Raw genomic sequence first — 25,508 nt, forward strand, 5'->3', positions numbered from 1 at the left:
TGGGTTCGCAAAGAGGGCTACGCGACCCGACAAACGATACGGAAAAGGGTCGTTCAAAAGGATCAACCTTCGCCGGAGTGTGCTACATCATCAACAGACAACAAAACAACAACAAGAAGAGAAACCCAACGAGCGTTTCTGTCTACCTCTCCATCATCGTACAATGTCGAGAGATACCCGACGAAGATGACGCGAAGATCGCTGTCTAGAAGAGGTTGTTGAAGAGTCTCGGGTAACACGATCCGCTCAAGGTTGCCGCCCGCAGTGCTGCCATCTTCAACCGCTTGTCAAAAGTGCGCTGAACCACTGAGTCCGGGCTCGTTTTGGAACCGGTTTGGCTCAACTTCCAATATAGAACACATCGCAGCTTAACGAGCTCGATTGCTAAATTATTCATCATGTGGTCACGTGCGTTGGATCAAACACCCTGCGCCACCTGATCCGGCCGGGACCTTGCGGTTCGTGGTCATCTATTTTTGAACTCCGCTCCTCCTCCAACACAGTAGTGAATAAAGGTCAAGGTTCCCGTTATCAGCCGGGGCAGAGTCTCGGGAATCTAGTTCAAACATTGTCGACCTCCACCGCCTCAAAACAAACAGTAATCATCAGTGTGCCAGGCAATTTCCAGAACGAATTACGGCCAGTGTGTGTGCGAAACGTGAGAAATTGGCGAAGCGAATAATTAAATGGTATATAAGGTGGACCATCGGTACAACCCCGGGAACTGCTGATAAGATAAGCCTCCGCGGCCTCGAGGCCATTCGCGCTTCAACGTGTCCCCGTTTGTTTGCGAGGTGGAGCAACGGGAATGCTGTGGCAAGAAATTCCTGGAAAAGGCTCCCGCTAACAATTCAATTTGTTGATTCAATTCAGTGCAAAGGGACCATCCATAAACCACGTGGACACCTTAGGGGGGGTAAGCAATTGTCCACGATCCATACAAAAAAGATTTTTTTTTTAGATTCCCAAAAAATTGTCCACGTGGTTTATAGATGGTCCCAAACATAAATAGGCCATTTTACACTAAATAACATGACGTACATGAAAAGGAGTACCATCTAAAAATTGGCCAATTGAAATAAGCTGGCTTAAAATTGGTTGAACGACTAATTTTTTGGTTTAATCCGCAAAAAAATCAGGTTAATTTACCAATATTACTACTATTTTAGTATTTTAGTATTTTAGTATTTTAGTATTTTAGTATTTTAGTATTTTAGTATTTTAGTATTTAAGTATTTTAGTATTTTAGTATTTTAGTATTTTAGTATTTTAGTATTTTAGTATTTTAGTATTTTAGTATTTTAGTATTTTAGTATTTTAGTATTTTAGTATTTTAGTATTTTAGTATTTTAGTATTTTAGTATTTTAGTATTTTAGTATTTTAGTATTTTAGTATTTTAGTATTTTAGTATTTTAGTATTTTAGTATTTTAGTATTTTAGTATTTTAGTATTTTAGTATTTTAGTATTTTAGTATTTTAGTATTTTAGTATTTTAGTATTTTAGTATTTTAGTATTTTAGTATTTTAGTATTTTAGTATTTTAGTATTTTAGTATTTTAGTATTTTAGTATTTTAGTATTTTAGTATTTTAGTATTTTAGTATTTTAGTATTTTAGTATTTTAGTATTTTAGTATTTTAGTATTTTAGAATTTTAGTATTTTAGTATTTTAGTATTTTAGTATTTTAGTATTTTAGTATTTTAGTATTTTAGTATTTTAGTATTTTAGTATTTTAGTATTTTAGTATTTTAGTATTTAAGTATTTTAGTATTTTAGTATTTTAGTATTTTATTATTTTAGTATTTTATTATTTTAGTATTTTATTATTTAAGTCAGGGGTGCCCAAAGTATGGCCCGCGGGCCAAACGTGGCCCGCGAGGTGATATTTTGTGGCCCGCGGACCCATTTTGAATGATCATGTAAAATGGCCCGTTGACCACTTGTAAAGTGATTATATACGTTTTCAAAATTAAGGTTTATTTTGAGCTTTTTTGTGCTAATCTTTTTTATTTTTTGGTTAATAAAAAATATCTTATGATTTATCAATATTTTGATCCTCACTTTAGGATTATAATTATAGTATTTAGGGAATAATTTGTAATTAAAACAATTTCACACGTTTCAATGTGTGTGAAACTAGTAAATATCGTCAAAACTATTATCAAACATTTTTAGAAATATCAAAAAAACGTTCAAGTTTGTCTTAGGTAGAATTCTGTAATAGTTGCAAAAATAAAAGTTTTCTTTATTAATTTGCAAGTCATAATGACCCTTTTATGAACTGACCCTCAAACTTACATTGTTCTTCCTTAGGGATTCGAACTCATTACAGTTAGATAACGAATCTGATTGACTATCAACTGACTCAGGCAGACAAAATGTGGAAATCTGAGAATCAAGTTTGCAGCAAATATTTTACAAAGCTTTCGTCGATAAACCCACCCCTCCACCATTATTAAAAAATTGGCTCGAAAGCCAGGAGCAAAAATATATTTTCGAAAAACTTAAAAAAATGAAATTTAAGTGCATTTAGCTGAAATTAATTATATATGCATTCCTTTGCATTTAAAATCATTTGAGCATGTTTGGGTTTATTGAAAATAATTTGAATTTTAGTAAATTTTCGAATTGAATGTTGAAATTCTGGATCTCAACGATTTTTCATTAGCCACACTTAACTTATAGATGAATTGTTCAACATGTAATGTCACCACCATTTTCGAAATATAAAAACAAAACTTATTTTTTTTTTGAAAACATAAGTACAATCAGCTAAACACTTTTTTTCAAATACCAGAAACAACAAAATCAACAATACCGATAGAAACCAGTTATTTTGTGGTTTCTATTATTTTGAATACACTTTTTTTTTAAATAACAGAAATGTAATCTTTTACATTAAAATAACGTAATTTATTTTTTTAACAACCTTTTTTGTAAATTTGGCCCGCAAGCTCATTTGAGCTTTAAAATTGGCCCGGCCTCCAAAAACTTTGAGCACCCCTGATTTAAGTATTTTATTATTTTAGTATTTTAGTATTTCAGTATTTTAAGTATTTTAAGTATTTTAAGAATTTTAAGTATTTTAAGTATTTTAAGTATTTATATATTTGAAGTATTTTAAGTATTGTAAGTATTTTAAATATTTTAAATATTTTAAGTATTTTAAGTATTTTACGTATTTTAAGTATTTTAAGTATTTTAAGTATTTTAAGTATTTTAAGTATTTTAAGTATTTTAAGTATTTTAAGTATTTTAAGTATTTTAAGTATTTTAAGTATTTTAAGTATTTTAAGTATTTTAAGTATTTTAAGTATTTTAAGTATTTTAAGTATTTTAAGTATTTTAAGTATTTTAAGTATTTTAAGTATTTTAAGTATTTTAAGTATTTTAAGTATTTTAAGAATTTTAAGTATTTTAAGTATTTTAAGTATTTTAAGTATTTTAAGTATTCAAGTATTTTAAGTATTTTAAGTATTTTAAGTATTTTAAGTATTTTAAGTATTTTTAGTATTTTAAGTATTCTAAGTATTTTAAGTTTTTTAAGTATTTAAAGTATTTAAAGTATTTTAAGTATTTAAAGTATTTAAAGTATTTAAAGTATTTAAAGTATTTAAAGTATTTAAAGTATTTAAAGTATTTAAAGTATTTAAAGTATTTAAAGTATTTAAAGTATTTTAAGTATTTTAAGTATTTTAAGTATTTTAAGTATTTTAAGTATTTTAAGTATTTTAATTATTTATATATTTTAAGTATTTATATATTTTAAGTATTTTATGTATTTTAAGTATTTTAAGTATTTTAAGTATTTTAAGTATTTTAAGTATTTTAAATATTTTAAGTATTTTAAGTATTTTAAGTATTTTGAGTATTTTAAGTATTTAAGTATTTTAACCCTCTAACGCCCATGGTTACTCCAGAGCACCACTAATTTTTGTCTTCAAAATGAAATTTCTCTGCAACCATGCAATTTTTCAACCTGGTTCAACCTGCATTAGTTTGTATAGAATGTTAACATATATCCATTAAAATTTCATCCAATTTGGTTGATCCAGTTACGAGTAATGTAGAAAAACGTAAAAAATCTCGTTTTTGCTCTGGGCGGGAAGGGGTTAAGTATTTAAGTATTTTAAGTATTTAAGTATTTTAAGTATTTATATATTTGAAGTATTTTAAGTATTTTAAATATTATAAGAATTTTTATTTTAGGCTAGGTTAAAAATAATGGGATGGTGTATTTAAGTATTTTAGTATTTTAGTATGTCAGTATTTTAGTATTTTATTATTTAAGTATTTTATTGTTTTAGTATTTTATTATTTTAGTATTTTAGTATTTCAGTATTTTAAGTATTTTAAGAATTTTAAGTATTTTAAGTATTTATATATTTGAAGTATTTTAAGTATTTTAAGTATTTTAAATATTTTAAGTATTTTAAGTATTTTAAGTATTTTAAGTATTTTAAGTATTTATATATTTTAAGTATTTATATATTTTAAGTATTTATATATTTTAAGTATTTTATGTATTTTAAGTATTTTAAGTATTTTAAGCATTTTAAGTATTTTAAGTATTTTAAGTATTTTGAGTATTTTAAGTATTTTAAGTATTTAAGTATTTTAAGTATTTAAGTATTTTAAGTATTTATATATTTGAAGTATTTTAAGTATTTTAAATATTTTAAGAATTTTTATTTTAGGCTAGGTTAAAAATAATGGGATGGTGAAGGAAGAAGAATCTCAGTTCCGCATAAAAACATTGTGTAGGTGAACGCAAAAAATTGGTTCAAAAATAAAGTTAACAAAAGAAGCTCTAAATTTTAAAGCCCTATCATTGAAGGGGGATTGACAGCGCCAAAATCATTGGTTAAAATCAACGGCTTGCGACAACTGACAGCATTTATGAAAGCATGAAAATAAAAAAAATATCTTTTTTTTTGCAGGATTTCCAGCTTTGGGAACTGGTTGAAACTGCAAATCCAGGATTTTTTAGTTTTTTTTCGCGATGAGCCACGGTAATTCTCACTTTCGTGAAAAAAAAATCAAAGACGACACTCGACAAACCACAAGCAAACCTTTAGACAACCGTGTTGCCATCGCTCAAATCAACACCAAACATAGCTCTGCTGTTTATCAGCGCAAATTAGTATACACAAACACCACACGTGACAGCGCATCGCAAAACGTCACCGCCAAGGCATTAGAGCGCTAAAGGTGGCGTCACGTCAAATGCAACGGCTGTTTGCAGAAAAAGAAGAAGAAGGTAAAAACTCGTTCCTTTTTGCCACTCTGCCCAGACAGAACTTGAAACGTATTGTCAAGGTCGTTGACCTAAATTTGCAGCTCTTTTTAGTCTCTTCTTAACTGTGTGCGCTCGTGTTTTTTGAGGCGACGATTCTCGATGATGCTCCTTCGCTTCTTTGTTTTTTTTTGTTTGCGTTATTACGGTCTCGCTCGCTCGGCTCGCCGTTGCTTTTGTTGGGGTGAAGTTATCCTTTATTATTTAGCCCCCCAGGCGGTAACACCAAAGTTCAAGGGTTGCATGTGTTTACGTGCATAAATAATCGAGCAATCCAATGGCTCGACGCTGCGACACGAAAAAAAGTGAATTTGAGAGTTTCGACGAGGGGCGTTACCTAAATTTTTAGTACTTGTTTTACCCCAATTGTACCCCTCGGTTTCGAGGGGATAATTTGCATGCATTCCTGGTGGTGTCCACCCCCTTGGGATCCCTTCTCCCCCTTTTTCGAACGACGTCAACGACCAGGGGGGCGACATCTATATCTCACTACAGGCAGCTCGCCCGCAGCCAACACAAGTTGTCAACTTCGGCACCAGAACAAAAGGGAAATGTCAACTTCGGCTCCAGCACAAAAGAACAGCTGTTCGTTACGGAACCAAAACAAAGCAACTGCGCACTGTAAAAAAAGTGCAAAAACTGCAGGCATAAAATGGAAATAAAGTAATTATTGTTTCTATGTAAAATGTTACCGCAATGTACGTTTAAGAGTTAGTGTATGTATGTGAGGTGATTTTTATCATTTTTTTTGCAAAATAAACTACTAAAGTTGGGATTATTAAGCACACATCGGGCCGATGACCTCATTTAAAGTTGTACTTTTATCACATGAAACGTTTAACTTAACTACTGTGTAATTTGACTTTTACTAAAGTAATTCTTATAACAAAAATTGAATTATTAAAAAAAGAAATATTTTTGTTTTCACTGTGCGCAGTTTGCGCGCGTTATCAATCTCAATCACCCAAGATGGCTGCCGTTAGCATCCCCCTGTCAACGACACGTATTTAGGTAGGGTAAAGGGACCGATAGTAGGCTGTGGAATTTTGACAGGTGACGTTTCGGCTTGGAGCAAGGGGTTGGACACTAGCTTAATTTTGCTCGTGTTTGATGGCACGTGTGTGTATTTGTGCGAATGGTGCGATTTTTCTTCCTGCTTGTCGAGTAGCTGCTTTTCGAGGAGATTATTTTTGTTTTTGTTGCATCGAGGTGCGCTTCCCCGACGTTCGTCTAGTGTCGGTTATTTATTTATAGCGTTACACACATGTGCCCCACACTGCAGGTGTGTACGTGTATTCTTTGGGTTTTGTTAGTCGTGTATGGGGGAAGTTCTTTTGTACTAAAAGTGAGGGACGAGGGCGTCGTAATACAGTGATATAGCTGGTAATGACTCTGTTTGTTGCATTCTTCGAGGAATAGATACGGGATATGCATCAACGGAAGTGTCTCTCGTTGGGATATTGCACCGTACACCACTTTGGCTTATCACTTTTGTCCCCAACTGAGGTCGGAAGATAAAGAATGATGCATTTTTAAGAGTGTTTGCCCATGCAGCAAAGCTGCTTAATCTCAGGATTGAGTGTTTTATATTTAACGTGCAGCGAGTTTGACGTTAGAGTTTTTATAGCACCGTCAGTACTCTATTCTGTAAGTCTAAAGCTATCACATCAATATTCATTACGTGGGTTCAGAAAAATTCACGTATCATCTTCATGTGACTCACGTTGCCTCAGCGTATTTCACATGTACGATACTGCTGAACGAATGAAAGGCACATTTTGCGTCCATTTCGAACAAATGACCCAACTGTTGATCCTTTTCTTGTTTTTCCTTACGACAATTTGATCGGGGTGCTTTATTTGACAATTGACCGAAATTACGTTACCTCAATGTTGATTTACATTGAACATTACAAAACATTGACTCGCCAACTGTCAAAATAAATCTAGGTTAGGTTTCTATAATTTTTCCGTTGCTCCAAACTTCATCCAAGCCTCAACAAAATAGATCTTCTTCAATCGCGTGGCACCATGGTCGCAGGTAGCAAAACCTAACGGAACATCCCCCGGGGTTTGCTGTTCATGCTCGACGTGGCATAGAAACCATCCGCTGTTGATGAAGATGATCATCGTTTCGAAGATCTCTTTGCTGCGCAAACCCCCGGGGGGCGTTCCAGTTTCTCATCCTCAGCCGTAGAACCAGCACAGAGTACGGAACGAGGAGGGGGGCTTTTTGTCTATACAGAGAAAATAGTATATTGTTTCACGGTCGATAAAGTTTTGCCGTAACTTGAGGGGCTTCCTGGCCGTAGTAAAACGCCCTGATTCATGCGGCCCGACAGTTCTGGCTAAAAAGAATGCATAGAGTTTGCCATTATGGCAAGGTGACAGCTGCACCATTATGGCGTACGGTTTGTCATAACGATTTTATCGCAAACAGCTACGCCATTATGGCGGTTTGACAGTTTACGGCGTCGCGTTATCTCATCCAAACCGAGACCGCAAAAACCGGGTTGGACCAACGCCAACTGCGATGGCTTGTTGTGTGCAACCAGGAGCTGGTTTGCAACCGGGCACACGTGCCAAACTAGTAAATAATAACTTGTTTGTTTACAACAGCCCATAACACTTCGTTCGAGTACAGGTTTTAAGGGCTCGATAAAACCAATCTTGCACACACGTGCAAACGTAAACTGCGGCAGTGGCATTGACGGGCCGTTTAATTGTTGCTGTAATTATTTCAGGTACTTTGAGGAAAGTCGACAGTGTAAGTAGGGATCAATTTGCAAACAGAATGAAGTCATCGTAGTGCCAACACATCGCTTCGTGTTGCATAATTGTGCCACGTGCGGCGCCACCATCGCGCTGTTGTCTATGGCGATGACATTTACGGTCTAAATCTAACCTCTCCAGGAGGATCGACGACCTCCGGAGTTGTTTTGTCTAACACAACCATTTTCCGATATGCTTTCGACGCAATTTACGGCGTAGAATGGGTTCCGAGAAAATGTATCGCTTTCAAATGGGTTTTGTGTCGTTTCATGTGTAGACAGTGGTGCCTACAGGGTTGGAGTTTCTCTAAAAATATCGCTACAGTACTGTGACGCAATCAGTGGCTCCTCCCATGTGGAAGATTGGCGAAACAATTCCACGAAGGTCGGAGTAAACACAACGCAATTTATCAAGCCCATGAAGCAAAAAAGTAGACTAAACTCAATGTAAGCTGGATTTAAATGGCCGTGTAGGGCTAAAATTACTTACCGAACTTTAGATCAGTTACTAATGCGGAGCACGACGGTTTCCAAGCTGACACTACTGCTACGGTTACACATGGCTTCCTCATACCGCATTGGTCGGCCTGCTTTGTTGCCTGTCACTGGAAGAAGTCGGTTGAGTTTTCTGCAAAAAGAGACAAAACAAAAATAAACGAATTATTTAACGTGTACTTCCGAGAACAAGTATGGTAAACAAAAGTACACACGTCGCTGGATAAAACGCGCACAAAGTTGGCAAAAAATAGAACCGACATGCGGAGACAGATGGGTTTGCGTGACAGAACTCAATTAGACATGGCACGTTTCGCAAAAATCGCCTGACAGTAGTGCGTTACCTTTTTTTTACGTTATTGCGGGTCGACGAACGTCATCGACGTTGATATTTTCGTCACAGATAGTAAAACCAAACCGGTAAAGTAAGTCTTTCTGAATATATTGTAGGGTTCGAAACATGACCGACATTGAAGTTATGGAAAAGTATAATTTGTATCAGACTTCAAACATTTTTGACGTGGGAATACGCATCAACAAAATAACGTATATTGACAACATCTCAAAAATATCAATGTCAACTTAGTCAACCGGCCATCGATTGCTACGATTTCACTTTCAAGCAGTGTTGCCACTGCGGACAGCAACTCGTCGTAGATTTATGGCGTCGATGATGTCAACGCGAAATTTATTTCCTGCGACCATTACCGAACCTTGAACAGGTGGCGTTGCGAACTTTCCCAAGGCCAGGGGCCTCCAATATCCTTCTGCCGATCGGGAAAGGAAGCGCAATCGATAGCTCTACGACAACGTTCAAGGTTGCCAGTTTGCACAGTAAACGTTGTGAACGTCAAAAAACAGTTTTTGTTTGCAAGCTAGTTGCAGTTGTTGTTGTTTTTGCAAACCGTTTCATTTAAAAAACTTTCACCCAATTTCTCTCCAAGCGAGGCAAGTTTGTTGGTTTTCTTTTTCGCTTGGCTTGCTATTCGCTACAACTGACGTTGTTGTTGGTGTTATTATTATCATGTTCGCTTCAGTCGATGTGACTTCCTGTTGAGCACACATACCTTGGGACCTGAGCAGTGGAAACTAATAGAACGAGATAATTTTTAAACATTTTGTCGAAGTTACAGTTTACTAATCTCTCTTGAGCGTGTAGACTAAAGTGTCAACAAGCTATGACAGGTGTCAGATGAGCGTGTAGACTCAAGGACTTGACAGGTGTCAATATCGTCGTTATTGACACAAAAAATTAAATGCTTTGACGTAGGACTACGTCTGCCAAGCCATTAAAAAAACTTTACAAACATCCACCCAGTCGAGAGGTTGGCACCGGTCCAAACCGACCGGGGTCCATTTACCGTCGCCATGCGACGAATCGTCGCGAACTCTCCACTGTCCGAGCAGTTTCGCCAGCGCGCTCAAGCGCGAAGCAAAAACAACAACAACAACAACAAACACAAGAGGTAAACAAACACGGCACGATTGCGTATGGTGGAACCATATACCTTTCGCGTAATTATCTTTCGGACCGGTTTTGGAGGAATGGTCAAGAGAGACAGAGAAAGACAGCGCGAAATGAGGAATGTGATGGTCACTTCCTTGTATGGCCACACGGAGTCGTCTGAATGGGAAGCAGCAGCAGTAGGCCCTGACGGCTTACCACGGCTCACTTGGCATACTTGGATCGGTTTTATGATGGTGCCACTTGAGACCTTGAACATGTGAAATTTGTGAGTGTTGATCTGTCGTGCGGTGATTCATGCGGAAGAAATTTGGAGCTCAACTTTCCAAATGTTGTGCAATGGTGGGGTTTAGGAGGCCGATTCAATCGGCGAAAAGGTGTTGCGAGCAGCTTTCAATGAGAGTTAACACACACAATTTTGATACCTGATCACTTGCACAAATACATGTACATTTAGGTAGCGTCGTGAGTTCACTCAATCCGCACTCAATAGCGTGCAAAACTGCTAGAACCTTTCTCCGTGACAAATCGACACTCTGAAAAAGTTTTTAACCTCGTTTTCGCGAAGTGGTCACGCAAGGTTGCAGGTCACTGACGCCCACGATGAAAATCCTCTGAAACCAAAAAGGTCACTCTCCTGTCAAATGCAAAACAAAGTTGAAACTCGCGCGCACTGACATTTAAGAACCCACGTGAGTAGCGAGTCCCGTTACGATAATTATTCGTTCTGGAAAGATATTTCTGTTCAAATTATGATTGTTTCTTTCGGAACTCACGGTACAATTAGTCCGTCCGTCGAACCGGTCCTGGCAGCTGCTGTTGCGGCGTACATTGATCTTCTTTCTTCAACACTCCCCCACTGAATCAAATTGAGAGCCCAACAGGAAGAACATAACCGGTTCCGAGATGAACCCGGCGTCGAAGATGTTGACCTTTTGCTGCCCGCTACTTTACAGTGCGGGAGGAACGACTTGAGCGAAACACGCAATCTGTCAGTTTCTTGGCAACGGAAAATTACCGATTCTTTTACACGCTAGTTAACATCACTCAGTTTTTGGCGAAACCGAACCTATTCGGAAATGATTTGAGTAAATTTAACTCAATTTCGAATTCGTACACAATTCGAATCAAATTCGAGTTCAGAAAACGAATTGAACTGACAGGGTACGTTTTGGTGGTGCATAGGGCGTCCAATTTTCCCGGGTTTTGAATTTCCCGGGATCCCGGGAAATTTTTGAATCAGTAATAAAATCTAATAATAATAATAATATCAAATGGTTATAATCCTCACTTCAATCTAAACAAAGACGACAGTTTTAAAATAGCCTAAAAGATTTTTTTTGTCTTAGTGGTGTTTAGGATTTTATATCAACTACTATTTTTAATTCCAGTATAATTAATCATTTTTTTATTTGCAAATCAAATTACATAGTTCTTTTTTTTTTGAAAAGGTCCAATAAGCTTTTGTTTTCAATATGTTTATAGGACCTATTCAAAAAAACTTTGGAATTCTTTCATATTTTTTTTCTTTTATATATATTTTATATGACATGACTAAAACAGCTAGAAAACAAACAACGACAATGAATAAAATGATACCAGTCAATGTAAAATTTTAGATAAGTTTTGAATTCATTGTTTTATATAAAACATATTTTACAAATTATCTTCAAGTTACTACCGCCAACCGAGGGAAAATCAGAACTACAGTCTTAATAGGTACAGGAGATTTTAGAGCAATACATTTGGAAGTACAAATTGTTTTGTTCTGTTACTGTTGCAACCGAAGTAATCCAAAACGTCATGCAAATATTTTTTGCTTTAATAGCTGTATTTATTCGTTACATTTGTACGTATTTGCCCTAGATGCCGGTGTTTGATTATAAATAATTTGATATGAGATTGTTTTTTTTAATTTAAAATCGAAAATATACGTAAATATATCCAGTTTTTCAAAAAAATAAAATAATAGAGAAAAAAATGTAAAGCACTAGGCATTTTGCGGACCTGGTAATTCAAATTATAATATTTTTTCCTTAAATGCCAATTTAATGCTGAGATTTGCTGAATACAAATTTTAATTCATTTTATTGTTCTACTATTTTCACAACCAAATCTGAATTTCCAGACCAAAATATGATTTTTTTTTTCAATTTCGGGAATTCCCGGGACAAATTATAGAAAATCCCGGGATTCGGGAATTCCCGGTTTAGGAAATATCCCGGGATTTTTGTCCCGGGAATTCCCGGGATGCACGCACTAGTGGTGCAACATTCAGCGCTTCTCCCCGCCGTTACAACTGACAGATGCTACGCGACAGTAATAAAGATGTATAGAGGAGAAAAGCAACTCGCGACAAAATTTTGAGGCTAGGAATTTTGACAGGTATGATTTTCATAAAGTATTCGCCTCCTTTTCTCTCCCACAGAAAACTGGGGACAATGTAGCTGTCAAACTAGGCCAAACTGTTGAAGTCCCTCACAAAATGAACTTTGAGTGATTTGAGTTCATTTCTGACGTCACGGTTTTCTCCTTTATTAGTGACAGCGTCCGTTGCGCCAGTGAGCAGTAGGCTCGCTTTAAGGAGGTATTAGACTATGACAAACAAACCTCTTTGACAGTTAGCCTGCTTTGTTTGTTTACCTGCATGTGTTTGCAGAAACGTCAGACTGCATACATTTTTATTTGTTTGCGAGTTTGGCAAACTGTCAAACACGGAAAAGTGCGAGTTTGTTTATTTGTTTGTCATAGTCTAATACCTCTTTTAGCTTGTGAGTTTTTTCACTGATGAAATGTTTTAAATTTGTCACAAATAGTTGCGACATGAAAAGCAAATATAAATTTCTTAAAAATTGTAATATTCCACTATGAGAAAAGTGCTTGCGTAGGTGAAAACAACCAGACAAGACAAGTCACGTGAAAAATCATGAAGAGAAAGAGTGTAAGCCATCAACTTTGTTCTAAGCAGTTCGACAGATGGTCACAACGCCAACGTGGGCTTTAAACGTACCGGCGACGAGGCAGAATTGTTGACGAAGTGACCTACTTTCGCCGCCACGGCCACCGCGACCGCGGAATGAGGTGATAGAAGTTCTGTGCGAGAGAGGGATTGTTGGTTTATTTGGCAGTTCTAGCTCGCGGTATGCTAATAATGAGTAATGGGTGGGACTTTTCGGGGACGGAATGCCGGCCGGCAGCGAAATCACATAAATTAGCGAAGAAAGTCGAGGCGTGTGCTGATTTTTTGAGGGAGGTTAACGACCGGAATTTATAGAGCTTCATAGAATGGGAAAATTTGCGAAATAAGTAAACGCTTTTGTTATAACCTCATTCAGCAAACCAAACCAAAAGCAAAGAAAAAATACATTATGGCTGAAACGGGGCTCAAGCCCGAGCTCTTTGATTGATTCACTGTCTCTTTGCCAAGGCACCACGATAACTTGGCGGTAGTTGAGAGGCAGAACGCAGAGATACTCAATTTACCGACACCGGGTGTAGCTGTATTGGTGACTGCAAGAATGATGAGCGCTTGATGCCAAATCAGCTGTCAATCAGTGTTATAATAAGCTATTCGAATTGAATGTCACAGATCTTTAGTTTGGGTGTATCCAAAAAACTCACAATTAGGTAATCGCGGCGCTCCCACCTCAAACCAATCGCCATAATTTTCACTTTCTTCCGCCATCGTCCCATCACGACGACGACTCATTTCAACCCGGCCATTAATTTCTCGAGCCCAAACCAGCTCATAAAAATTAAAAAAAGTTTGCTCAACCTCAACTCCGGTTGGACCGGTCGCCCAATAAAAGAAGATAAATTTCGTTAATAAGAGGAAAAACGCGCAAAGAAAACGTACACTTTTCCGAGACAACATCGGCCCGGCGAGCCGAACTCTGTAAAGAGAAGAACCGATTGGAGGAATGATGGAGGAGGTAAAAAACGAGGTCACGACGCGCCGAAAGCCAAAAGAGAACGTTATAAATCTACCGCACTCGGGCTCTGTCAGCCTGGCTGGTTAGAGAGGAAGATGAAGAAGAAGCTGGAGAACCGGATGGCGCGAGGAGGAGGTTCTGGTAAGCAAGATTGAAGTTTCATCGACTGGGACCGGTTCTCTTCGCGCGACTCAACAGCAAGCTGGCACACAGTGGATTATACTGTCCAGACAAGTCGAGACCAGATATTGTGGTGTCCGACTGTTTTTTTTTTTCGATCCACGAACTGCTCGGCAAGATATGCTTTTGTTTTTAATTCCATGCTTTTATCGAACACGGTGATTCCCTCCGACCCTTTCTTAATCCCAATTCGTTCCACTATTAGTTTCTGATCATTTTTGAAAAGAAAGAGAGGAGAAAAAACCTCCGAAAGTGATTAACTCTTATTTCGTGAGTTTTTTCCCTCTCAATTTTAAGGGTCAAGTATCGATGGCCCTCTTACTTTTTCTCTTTTTTTCACAAACTGACAGTGATCTAATCTCGCAAGGGCCGACTTGGGTACAGGAACTGGATCGTGACTCGATCCGAGCGATGAACCGTATTACCGAACGGGGCGCGTTCAGCGCGTGTTCAGGAATGTTAATTAGAGGGTTGTTGTGTAGGGATCTACGATCGAGATTGAAATGAGTTTTTTTTTTCATCGATTTTACAAGTTTTATAGCGAGGCTTTTATCTTTATGCAACACGTTACAGGTCTTAATTTTCAATTTTCAAGTTTTTGCTTAATTTATTTGTTTATTGAAGAGATGTTGCAAAAGGGAAGGGCAACTTTTGGCTGAAAATTAGGGTAGTTCACGATTAGAGTGTTTTTGAATATCTAACATTCTAGGCATATTTTTAGACTCTTTTTGTCTTCTGCAAACTGTGAAAATATATTTTTTAAACGTGGAAAGTTTTTCAGAAAAGTGATGAGAATTTAAAAAAAAAACATTTACAATTTTTAATATGTCAATTTGGACTTATGGCTCAACATTACAGTCATTTTATGGTAAAATAGATGCAAATTTAAAACTGAAATAAATCAAGAAAGGCCAAATGAACGTTGCGTTCTTTGAACTCGAAATATCCGAATCTAAAAACGACTAATTTTCAAATGAAAAGTGTATGGGACCACCCTAACGAAATTCGGAAAAAAATATTTTTTTTTTTGTCATGTAATTCTGCCCTTTGAATTGAGTCAATGTTTCAAAATATCAAGTTTTTATGATATCTTAAGTTTTTACGGATTTATGTGATAATTTTACATACATACAAATAAAAGATTGATAAAATTATTACTGAAGACTAAACAGATTTAAAGCAGGTTATGTTAAGTTATTTAGGCTTCACCATGGTTAAAAACTTAACTAAAACTTCTAGCCACAATTCTTTTTCAAATTTTAAGGAATTCTTGAAAATATTTTTCAGTTTTTGTGATACAAAAACCTGTTGGTTTTGGTGAAAGATATACATGATAGATCTTTAAATTTCAAATTACAAGCTAAAACACTAAAAAAGTTGCAACCGACGGGATTCAAACCCAGCACCAACAGTAAGGACTGGCGCCTTAGCCCACTCGGCCATCAGGCCGATGAAAAATGAAAAGGATAGATACATATATAAACATGACATTTCGGTCAAGTAAGTTTCCCATACTGATGGGCTACATGTTTCAGGGTGTAATATTGCATAGAATTTTATAAAATAATGCAAAATTTATTTTCCACCCAGGCCATTTACATGCAGCTAGATTACTAATATTTTTACTGTGAAGGCTACAGTCATATATTTGCAATAACCGCACTTCTGCCCATTTTTCCAAAATATTTATTTTTTTCCGTGTTCAGGATGTCAGTTTGAGCAACTTTTGTTCTACGAAAAACTTGCCTTCTCATGTTTTTTTGTTTTTTTTTTTCGATTATTTTCATTTTTTATACTTGCATTCTTCTTTAGTTTTTTTTCTACAACTCAAAATCGTTATATTTAACCTATTTGCTGTTTTTCACAATTTTTCAGTGACTTTTTCGTTTTTTTTTACGTATTCACATTTTTCATAACAACTTAAAACATTTGTTTTTAATCTGCCAAAAAATGTGTTAAAACATGATCTGAGACTTAACCAAAAATACTGCATACTTATTTTGAAATTAGTAAAACAATATTGGTAAAAAAAAACTCCGCCAAAGTCAACCTCCACAAAACACATTTTTGTTCAAAACATTGCCAAAGCCGCATGGAAAAAGCAAATTCATCAAATTAAACAAAAGGCTTCTCAACTTTTATGCTTTTTGCAGATTCAATGCGATTTTTTTAGATCGAAGTCCGATCCTCTCTTCTGATACGTGATTCCTAAACCAAACTCTTGAAAAAGATAGTAAAGTCCCAATATATAAAAAATGTAAATGAACTTTATTAAATATAACCTAGAAAATAAACAGTTGTTTAAACTTATATTTTCGATAAATGTTTCTATTTCTTATGCAACTTTTAAAAATAATAACAATTCAATTTAAACTCTTTAGTTCTGAAACTAGCTAAAAAAAATGTGACTAAAAAAGCCCTAAAATTTGAAATTCAAACGCAACTTTTTTTTAAAGCTCAATTTCTTCCTGAAATTTCAAGTAAGATTTGTACAAAGTATTCAGACTCTGCCTCATTACACTTGACCACTTCAAACAGAGACGTCAAGTTGTTCGCTCAAGCGTTTAGTTTCCAACTTTTTTGTTGTTGTTGTTTTTCTTTTTGAAACAGCAAGTGAAAGTGAACGGACATGTGTGCAGTGCGAGCTTAACTCCAAGGTAAGTTTTCAAGTGGAGAAGGTAAGAAGTAAAACTTGTATGTATTCGCTTTGTACTGAGGTGAGTACAGTTCGTGGGAATTCCTGGTAATATAAGTGTTTCTCAGTCACTTTGAAATTGTTTGCTTAATCTTTTGTACTAAGGAAAAACTTAAAAAAATGATTTAATATTCGTTTCCTCGTGCTAAAGATCAATTAGTGCAACTTACCCAATTAAAACCATAAATCATCACAATAAATCCATTCACTAAGCCTCACCTGCAAGAAAAAAGAAAAGAAGAAAAAAAGTTTCGTTAATTACGTTCATCTGCCATCGAAAGCCAATTGAAATTCAAAGTACGTTCGTTCGCGTCCAATCGTGAAGCTCATTCATCGAGATCCCCCACTCAGATTCCGGCTGTGTTGGTCTGTTCAGTCTGTGTGAGTACGTTTGGTTGGTGGGGGACAATCCAAGTCGGACAGTTTCCGATAGACATCTTAATTGCCCCCGACGATGACGCGACGTCGAAAAACGTTCACTCTCGGTTTTTGTCTCCGGTTTTCTCCGATGGTGGAGAGAGGGATTGAAGGCCCTTAGGACCACGTGACGTATACCAATTGAACTGTTAGAAATCAAACAATGTTTTTCGCTTTACAGCATGGCCTTGGCGTTCTCTATTGCAAGATTCCTACTCAAAACTAGATTTCCGAAGGCTTGAAACGGTGAGCCAGTCCAAACCTCTTTTTCCACCTAGCTTCCATCCACTGCTGGATTCGAACTGACGACCTTTGGATTGTGAGTCCAGATTTTTTTCCAGGGTGGTCTATTACCGATCTAAAGTTATAGCGTGACATTGTAACACCAACATTTTTTCATGAATTTAGATGTTAAAAAGAATTGTTACAGATTTTTTTAAAAGTCTGAAAATTGAATAAGTAATACGATTCCATTTGCCTAGGTCAGCAACGCCACGTCGAAATAAAACCTCTGCTCCAGCAGAAATCCAAGTCGCGACGATTACGGACTTCATCAGCAAATTTCAAAAAGTGTCCAGAACAAGCAAAATTCTTCCATTACCAGTGTGCTTGCGTCATCAAGGTTTCGCAAGCGAGAGTCACATTTTGTCGAGAATCGAAAGTTGCGCCAAATCGGCGAAAAGTTTAACTATTACCCAACGGAGAAGCTGTCCCAGGTATACGAGGGCTGGTCAGGACTTTGGATTTTGCCGACGGCAGCCACTTTAAGTGGGGTAATAAAAGTCAGTCCGGCGTTGGTGCGCGCGGGTTTTCGCCGGAATAACTTCGAATTACTACGGGTGGAGCTTCCGAGAATAGCCAAGGTTCTGTCGGAGGTTTCACCGCTGTTCAGCGAGAAATTAATAATGACCTGTGCTCGTAAAATGCTTGACAAAGGAAAATTACGGTTCAAGCGTAGTCCTACGTCAATATGCTGCATTCTCCTTTAGTGTTATCGATAACAATTTTAGAAATTACTCGTAAAGTAACGGATCGGTAACTTTTGAACATGTAAATTTGCCAAATTTGATACCGTTCGTTAAAATAACGTCCAAATTAGGATTCCAAGCAGTCCCACTTCGTTCCCGTCTGCAAAACAGCAAATTTAGTCGGAATAACCCAATAAAAAAACGGGGTCAAACATATTTGTTGTTTCGAATCCAGCTACGTCTGTCCCTTATCCATACACCCAACGTTCTCCTATGTATTTGTGTGAACTGTGGTGTGTGGGAGAAAATCTGCCGCAAAGAAAGTTCGACTTCGTCACGTTTGGGAAATGCGCTCGAACTTTTTTTTGTTCGATCTAGAGAAAAGAAGAAGAATCAGACGGCATGGAATTGAGTCATGTTCTGGCCCTCGCTATGTTTGGTTAACGAAGTTTTCGTGTCGGGGTTTTGAGGGAATCGATTGGATGCACTTTCCCGCAGACACATGTGGCGCACAAATGGGGAGAATTGTTCCAGGTTAGATGGCTCATGTGGATTTGACGTCCAGGCCTTTTTTGACGGCTGACGGAGAAATTGTGCAAAACTGGAAAAGGGTTTTCTGACAGGGTTGCAATTTTGTTGAAGAAGATGTGGGAAAATTGAAAGGTATGTACTTGAGAGATGTTTGGCGTTTGAGGTAATTGATCTGACAGATTTTGGCGTTGAAGATTAAGAATAACATAAAAAATATTAATTGATGCAAATTAACCACATTCAGCTAACCCAAGATTTCTGTTCTTTGATTTGCGCGAAACTTTGCACTAATAGGTAATTTTGGTTCCTGATCACGAATCCGAAGTACCCTTTTCGATATCTTGATGACGTGCCGTATACCGGGGTGACTTTGATAAGTTTGAGATTTTTCCACAAAATGAAGAGTACAAATCCAGAGTTTTGTTTTTTGAAAAGGTTCTATAAGCTATTGTCTTTCATATGTTTATATGACCTTTTGATTGCCCGAAAAATAAAAAAAAATATTTTTTAATATTTCATCGCTTTTTATCAAATTTCACAATTCACTAGTTTTTCTTTTTTTCCTGTTTTTTTTATTTTTCAACATTTTTCTAGTTCCTTCTTTCCCTAGTTTTCATATTCTTCTACTTTTATCTGTTTTTTTTTTCTTTTTTGTAGTTTCATCTTGTTAGTTTTTTTAAGTACTGTCTAGTTTTTTTTTCGTTTTGTTATTTTTTAATATTTCATCGCTTTTCATCAAATTTCACAATTCACTAGTTTTTCTTTTTTCCAGTTTTTTTATTTTTCAACATTTTTCTAGTTCCTTCTTTCCCTAGTTTTCATATTCTTCTACTTTTATCTGTTTTTTTTTCTATTTTGTAGTTTCATCTTGTTAGTTTTTTTTAAGTATTATCTAGTTTTTTTTTTCGTTTTGGGCCTCGTGGCGCGGTGTTTTGTTTCTAGTTTTGCTTTTAGTTTTGTTTCTCGTTTTATTTCTAGTTTTGTTTCTAGTTTTTTATCTAGTTTTTTTCTGGTTTTTTCAAGTTTTTTTACTAGTTTTTCCAAGTTTTTTTTCTGATTTTTTCATAGTTTTTTGTTTCTAGTTATGTTTTTAGCTTTAAATTAGTTTTTTCTAGTTATTTTTTTTTAATTTTTTACTTATTTTCCAAAATTTTTCCTTGTTTTTCTTAGTTTTTTTCTCTTATTTTTTCATAGTTTTTTGTTTTTTTTTTAATAGTTTTTTTTTCAAGAAAAAATCTAGTTTTTTTCTAGTTCTCCTCTTCTATCTAATTTGTTTAGCCATTTATTTTTAACAAGTTTTTTTTCTGGATTTTTTCTAGATTTTTTTTCTGTTTTTTTCTAGATTTTTTTTACAAATTTTTCTAGTTTTGTTCCAATTTTTTTTTCGAGTCTTTTCTGGTATTTTTGTAGTATTTTTCTAGTGCAATCTATTTTTATAGAGTCTTTTTTCTAGTTTTATTCTGTTTTTTTTTTGTTTTTTTTCGAAATTTATTCAGTGTTTTTTCTTATTTATTCATTTTTTTCTTGTTCTTTTTACTTGTTTTTTTTCAAAAAATCTAATAATAACGTTTTTGCTTTCTTGCTTTCTTGCTTTTTTTGCTTTTTTGCTTTTTTGCTTTTTTGCTTTTTTGCTTTTTTGCTTTTATGCTTTTTTGCTTTTTTGCTTTTTTGTTTTTTTGCTTTTTTGCTTTTTTGCTTTTTTACTTTTTTGCTTTTTTGCTTTTTTGCTTTTTTGCTTTTTTGCTTTTTTGCTTTTTTGCTTTTTTGCTTTTTTGCTTTTTTGTTTTTTTTTGCTTTTTTGCTTTTTTGCTTTTTTGCTTTTTTGCTTTTTTGTTTTTTTGCTTTTTTGCTTTTTTGCTTTTTTGTTTTTTTGCTTTTTTTGCTTTTTTGCTTTTTTGCTTTTTTGATTTTTTGCTTTTTTGCTTTTTTGCTTTTTTGCTTTTTTGCTTTTTTGCTTTTTTGCTTTTTTGCTTTTTTGCTTTTTTGCTTTTTTTGTTTTTTTGCTTTTTTGCTTTTTTGCTTTTTTGCTTTTTTGCTTTTCTGCTTTTCTGCTTTTCTGCTTTTCTGCTTTTCTGCTTTTCTGCTTTTCTGCTTTTCTGCTTTTATTATTTTTTGCAATTCATTATGTTCCATTATGTTTCTCCAAACTCATTTCAGTGTGAAGCACAACGAAATGTCAAACCATGCACCGATGACCTTGGTTAATTATTCTGACCACTTTTTACTCTAACTTGTCCAAACCTCAATATTTCCCAGATTGCCAAAATTCGGCAAACCAAACTCCCTCTCGTGTGCTCGGCCAAGCATGCGGCATAAGTTTAAATTTGATTGAAAGTTGTAATTTCTGCATCAGAAATAGAAAAACGGTGTTGTAACAGTTCCATGGCCGCCAACAAGATAATCCGGGCCGCCATCCTGGATTAAAAATGTCTTAATCACTTAAGAGTAGTTTACGGAGTTTAAGGATCATATTAACGCTCAACAATTAAAAATAAGACAACGAAAAAAACATTTTTTCGTGATTTGATTATCCTAAGTCAAATTTTGCCAAGGCCTTCGGATAATCCAGTATTGACTGTAATGGTACATTTGACATAAAATAGTAGTTTATGCAACATGTTGCAAAAAGAGGATTTTTTCAGCACGAGTCGTACATTTATCCAACGAGGTTCACCGAGTTGGATAAATACGACGAGTGCTGAAAAAATCAAGTTTTGCAACGAGTTCCATACAACATTTTTTGCAATTCCGAAAAACACCCATTGAATGGAATTTTAAGAAAAAAAATTTCATATATTTTGTCAATAAATCATTTGAATCAAAAAAATGTTGAAAAGTGTTACTTTTCGAAACAAGTGCTGAAAAGTTCAACTTTTCAGCACCCATTTCAGTGCTGAAAAGTAGAACTTTTCAGCATTTATTTTGAAAAGTGTTGCTATTCGATTCTGTTATTATTGGTACAGAAAAGTAGGCTATTTCATCGTTCAAGAATGACAGGAAAAGTAAGTAGTTTCACGACGGAATTGCAAAAATAAAATTAAAGCACTTAAAATCTGATTTTAACAAGAAAAATGTTGACTATCAAAGTCACCCGGAAATTCAAACTTTAATTTTTTTAGCTATTAACTATTTTTTAAACACTATTGAAAAAAATTTTTTTTCAAAAATAGTGCATGGACATGGAGCCTACCCCAGTACATGTTTTAAAAATAAAAATCGTGAGAAAAACATTATAAGTTGTAAAAAATCCATAAATTTATTGAAATCCTATCAATCTCACCCCGGTTTACGGTACTCAAAATTCGAAAAAAACGTATTTTTCACCAACAAAAATACAAATATTTTAAAACCCACATTTGTACCTTAACAACAGGCCTGTCCAACCTTTTTGACTAAATTTTCACATTTTTGAAAATTGCCCATTTTTGAATGGTTTATTTGATTGAATCGGTTCTCAGATGACACCATGTGAAATTAATTTTGACAAATGTTTGGAAAAATATCGTCGTTTTTATGCCTAAATATCAAGTGAAAAATCGATCTTACCCGCGGGCCGGATTGATTTTTGCCTTAAAATTAAGATAAATTGACGATCTGGCAACCATGTTTCAAGTTATGACCACTTTAGTGACATTTATGTATTTTTTGATGCCTTTCAAACAAGTCCGTAGTATTGACGATCTGGCAATCCTGTCTCAAGATGCAGATACGTTTATAGAAGTTGGATTTTTTATGCTTTTTCAAATTTTGATCTTTAAGAACAAAAATCAGGAAAAGACATGATTCCAAAGAAGAAGACAAAACAGTTTTTCCATTATTTAATGATATTTGTTTTGAAAATAATGCTTGAAATTTTAAATATGTTGTTATTGCCTTCTATCGACTTCAACTACACAGAAAAAAATGTAACAAGATAAATCAAACTCAAAAAGGTATCATGATAAAAATGTAAATTTAAATGCAGGTGGCTGAAAATTTACATCAAATCATGTGAAAATTTCAGAATTTACATTTCGTTTGATTGATTATGTTCCATGGCCGATGGGAAACAATTCTTAATAAAATTTGTAAAATCATAAATTTAGAAATATAAATAAATGAAATATTCGAGCGGATTCCTTCAATTTATACTTCCAAACTATTATCCATGAATAAACCCACCTGTTCCACACTTTCGGCACCACAACAGCTGTTCCGGATACCGCGCCGACAATAACAGGCCCGAAAATTGCCTCCTTCCCACCTACAAACGTTTCAACTGACCGACAGCGCACTCCCAGCCAGTGGATTCCGTTACTCATTACCATTCCCCACACGCATGGGAACCCGCCGCCCTCAACTTCCGGTTGACCGTCGCGCGACAGGAGTTCAATGTCAAGGCCAACTCCTTACTCCTCCTCCTCCTCCTTCTCGAAGAATGCTTTCCGCTGACTAATGTGCGAGCGATCTTTATTCGGAGACTTGCTGAATCATTTTCAGCAAAATGGAGGTCGACTTTTCAGCAAGCAACGGTACTCGACCCCCGGTTGGAAAATACCGGTTCACTTGCTTGGGAGTTGAATAATGCCCCACCGCCCAGATTAGCGCACCGGAACGGCGAGGTGGGAAGAAAAAGTGGCACAACGAAGAAGTTGAAGAAATGAATTTAATAACTTGCTCGCCGTAATTGCTTATGCGCGCGATCAACTACTTCCGGATTTCACCGGTGGAACCGACGGGGAGGGGGGCGACCACCGAGGTGATTATACAAATCCGGTTGCAGCAGCTCGAACTCGATCTCGATCTCTCACGCAGAGAGCGCAGCACACCTACTTGGTATTGGTGTTATCGTGCTAAAGTGCGGCGCGAAACTATACCACCACAGACAGAGGGAGATATCGCGCAAACCGCTAGACTGCCAACAGATGGCGCAAGAACGAGGAAACCTCCGGCCTGGGAGAGCGACCGCGACTCGGCGGAATTGAAATTTATGTGCATTTTCAACCGAGATACAACACGGGAATATATAAAAAGAGAACGACGACGGTGGCGGCGGTGAACGAAGTGCGACTTTAATTATTTATGAGGGCAACAACACAGACAAGATTCCGCTATTGACGAGACTGTTTCCATCGGAACGCTGGTGCGAATTGTTGCCTTTGACGGTGCTGCATTCACGCAATCGGAATCGGAAGTCCACCGTAACATCTTGAATGTCATAAATAAATTGATTAGATCTCAAATCAGACTATTATCTTGGTGTTTGGAGAATCATCTCTGCGGTAACCTTAAAGAGGTGGGCCTGGCCCACCGTTGTAACTATTTACAACAAAGCCTACTTAGATGTGTCAAAACTCTCCTTGCTACAACATAATTGAAAACAACAACCCTCAGCAGTCTGAAACGCTGCGCCAACATCACTGTGCCTGCTATAAATAGGTCGATACTTCGGTGGGTGAGCCCCTTGTTTGCCTAGGCGGCACGTGCCGACATGTTTTCTACGACCTCCACTCCGGTGACAGCTCTCGCTTGCGTCGTTTCTTACTGCACAACACGTGTCCCCAGCGAACGTGTTTCTTTTTAAGACTGGCGCCTACTTTGAGCTCCGTCAAAATTGCGCCCTTCCGAAAACCGGTCGCCGCCATCTTGGTTCAGGCTGGCCCTGTCATTGAGCTGACGAGGTTCAATGCCCACACTCCAAGTCCCCTTCCATCCAGCTAATTACAACGTCCCTGAACGAGGTTTTTGGCTGCCGCTTAACTCGCCTACTAAGAACGCCACTCGCTCCCGATTTCGTCGACTTCGCCATCGTAGTATGCTGCGCGGACGCTGTATTTGTAAACAAACGATCACACGACCAAGTTGCGCCATTATCGTCGCCTACTGTGTAGTCTCGCGCGGTACTGTGGTAGATTAGCGATGTTTACGGTTTCGAGCGGCAGCAGCAGTGTTGCCAACCGTGTCAGGTTGTAGTTCTGCTCTCTTATCGCGCGTCCATTGATGGCGGCGAACACAATGTTGCCTGCCTGCCTGCGCGCGGTGGAATGCTCTAAATATAGCAACGCTTAAGGGCATTCGCACCGCCCGTACGTCAACGTTGATTGCTGCCATTTATCAAGATTGCGCTGCTGCAACGAAGAAGACGCAAATCGTGCGCCCAGCGTATGCAAACTAATCGAAAGTAAACCCCGGGAAATCACCGGGAGTCGTTCCGTGCATGTGTTGCATGAGAAATGAGTCCAATTAGTGCGTCTTTTGGGGAGCCAATGGCGAATTACGCGTCCAAACCAGAAACTTGCCTAATAAATCGCTGCAGTCTAAACTCGTCGGAACCCCGCTCAGCTGCTACTTCGTATCAAATTTCAAAACAATTCATCCCCCTCGAACGCGCTCGGTCTTTCTTGTCCTAGGACCGAGCGCAGACACCCCCGGACAGCATTGATTGACGACCCGAGATTATCACCCGACCCAACCCAACCTCTCACTTCTTCCTCACCTTCTTCGCGAGAGTATCGATTCTGTCTGGCAGGTCGGGCGCACCCCAATCCCGGGGACCGATTCGGCTGACCTTTCCTCCACCTCAAACCCGCGTGGTGTAGTCCTTTGAAAAGGCTGCTATTGTTGTTGTGCTCGGTCGCATTCGTCTACGATTCAGGTTAGGGAGAGGGCGTTGCTGGGACTCGATTGGACGTGTTCTTCCAGGAATTGTGCCACATTTCTGATGCGCGTTTAAGGGACCTGTTTGCTGTTCGAAAAGGGTCACCAGTTTGAACAATCAA

The 25,508-nt window shown here is 36.8% G+C and overlaps 1 protein-coding gene across 2 annotated transcripts in view; it reads right to left on the reverse strand.

Moving 5' to 3' along the window:
• The window catches only part of LOC120425970 (serine/arginine repetitive matrix protein 2), a 62,507-nt gene that overhangs the window by 19,216 nt on the left and 17,783 nt on the right, over positions 1 to 25,508 (reverse strand). For both annotated transcript variants that reach the window (XM_039590623.2, XM_052710755.1), the window contains exon 2: positions 8,558 to 8,695. The gene's annotated coding sequence lies outside the window, so the exon portion shown is untranslated. The remainder of the gene's footprint in view (positions 1 to 8,557; positions 8,696 to 25,508) is intronic.

This window comes from Culex pipiens, chromosome 3 (assembly GCF_016801865.2).
Source record: "Culex pipiens pallens isolate TS chromosome 3, TS_CPP_V2, whole genome shotgun sequence".
NCBI lineage: Eukaryota > Metazoa > Arthropoda > Insecta > Diptera > Culicidae > Culex > Culex pipiens.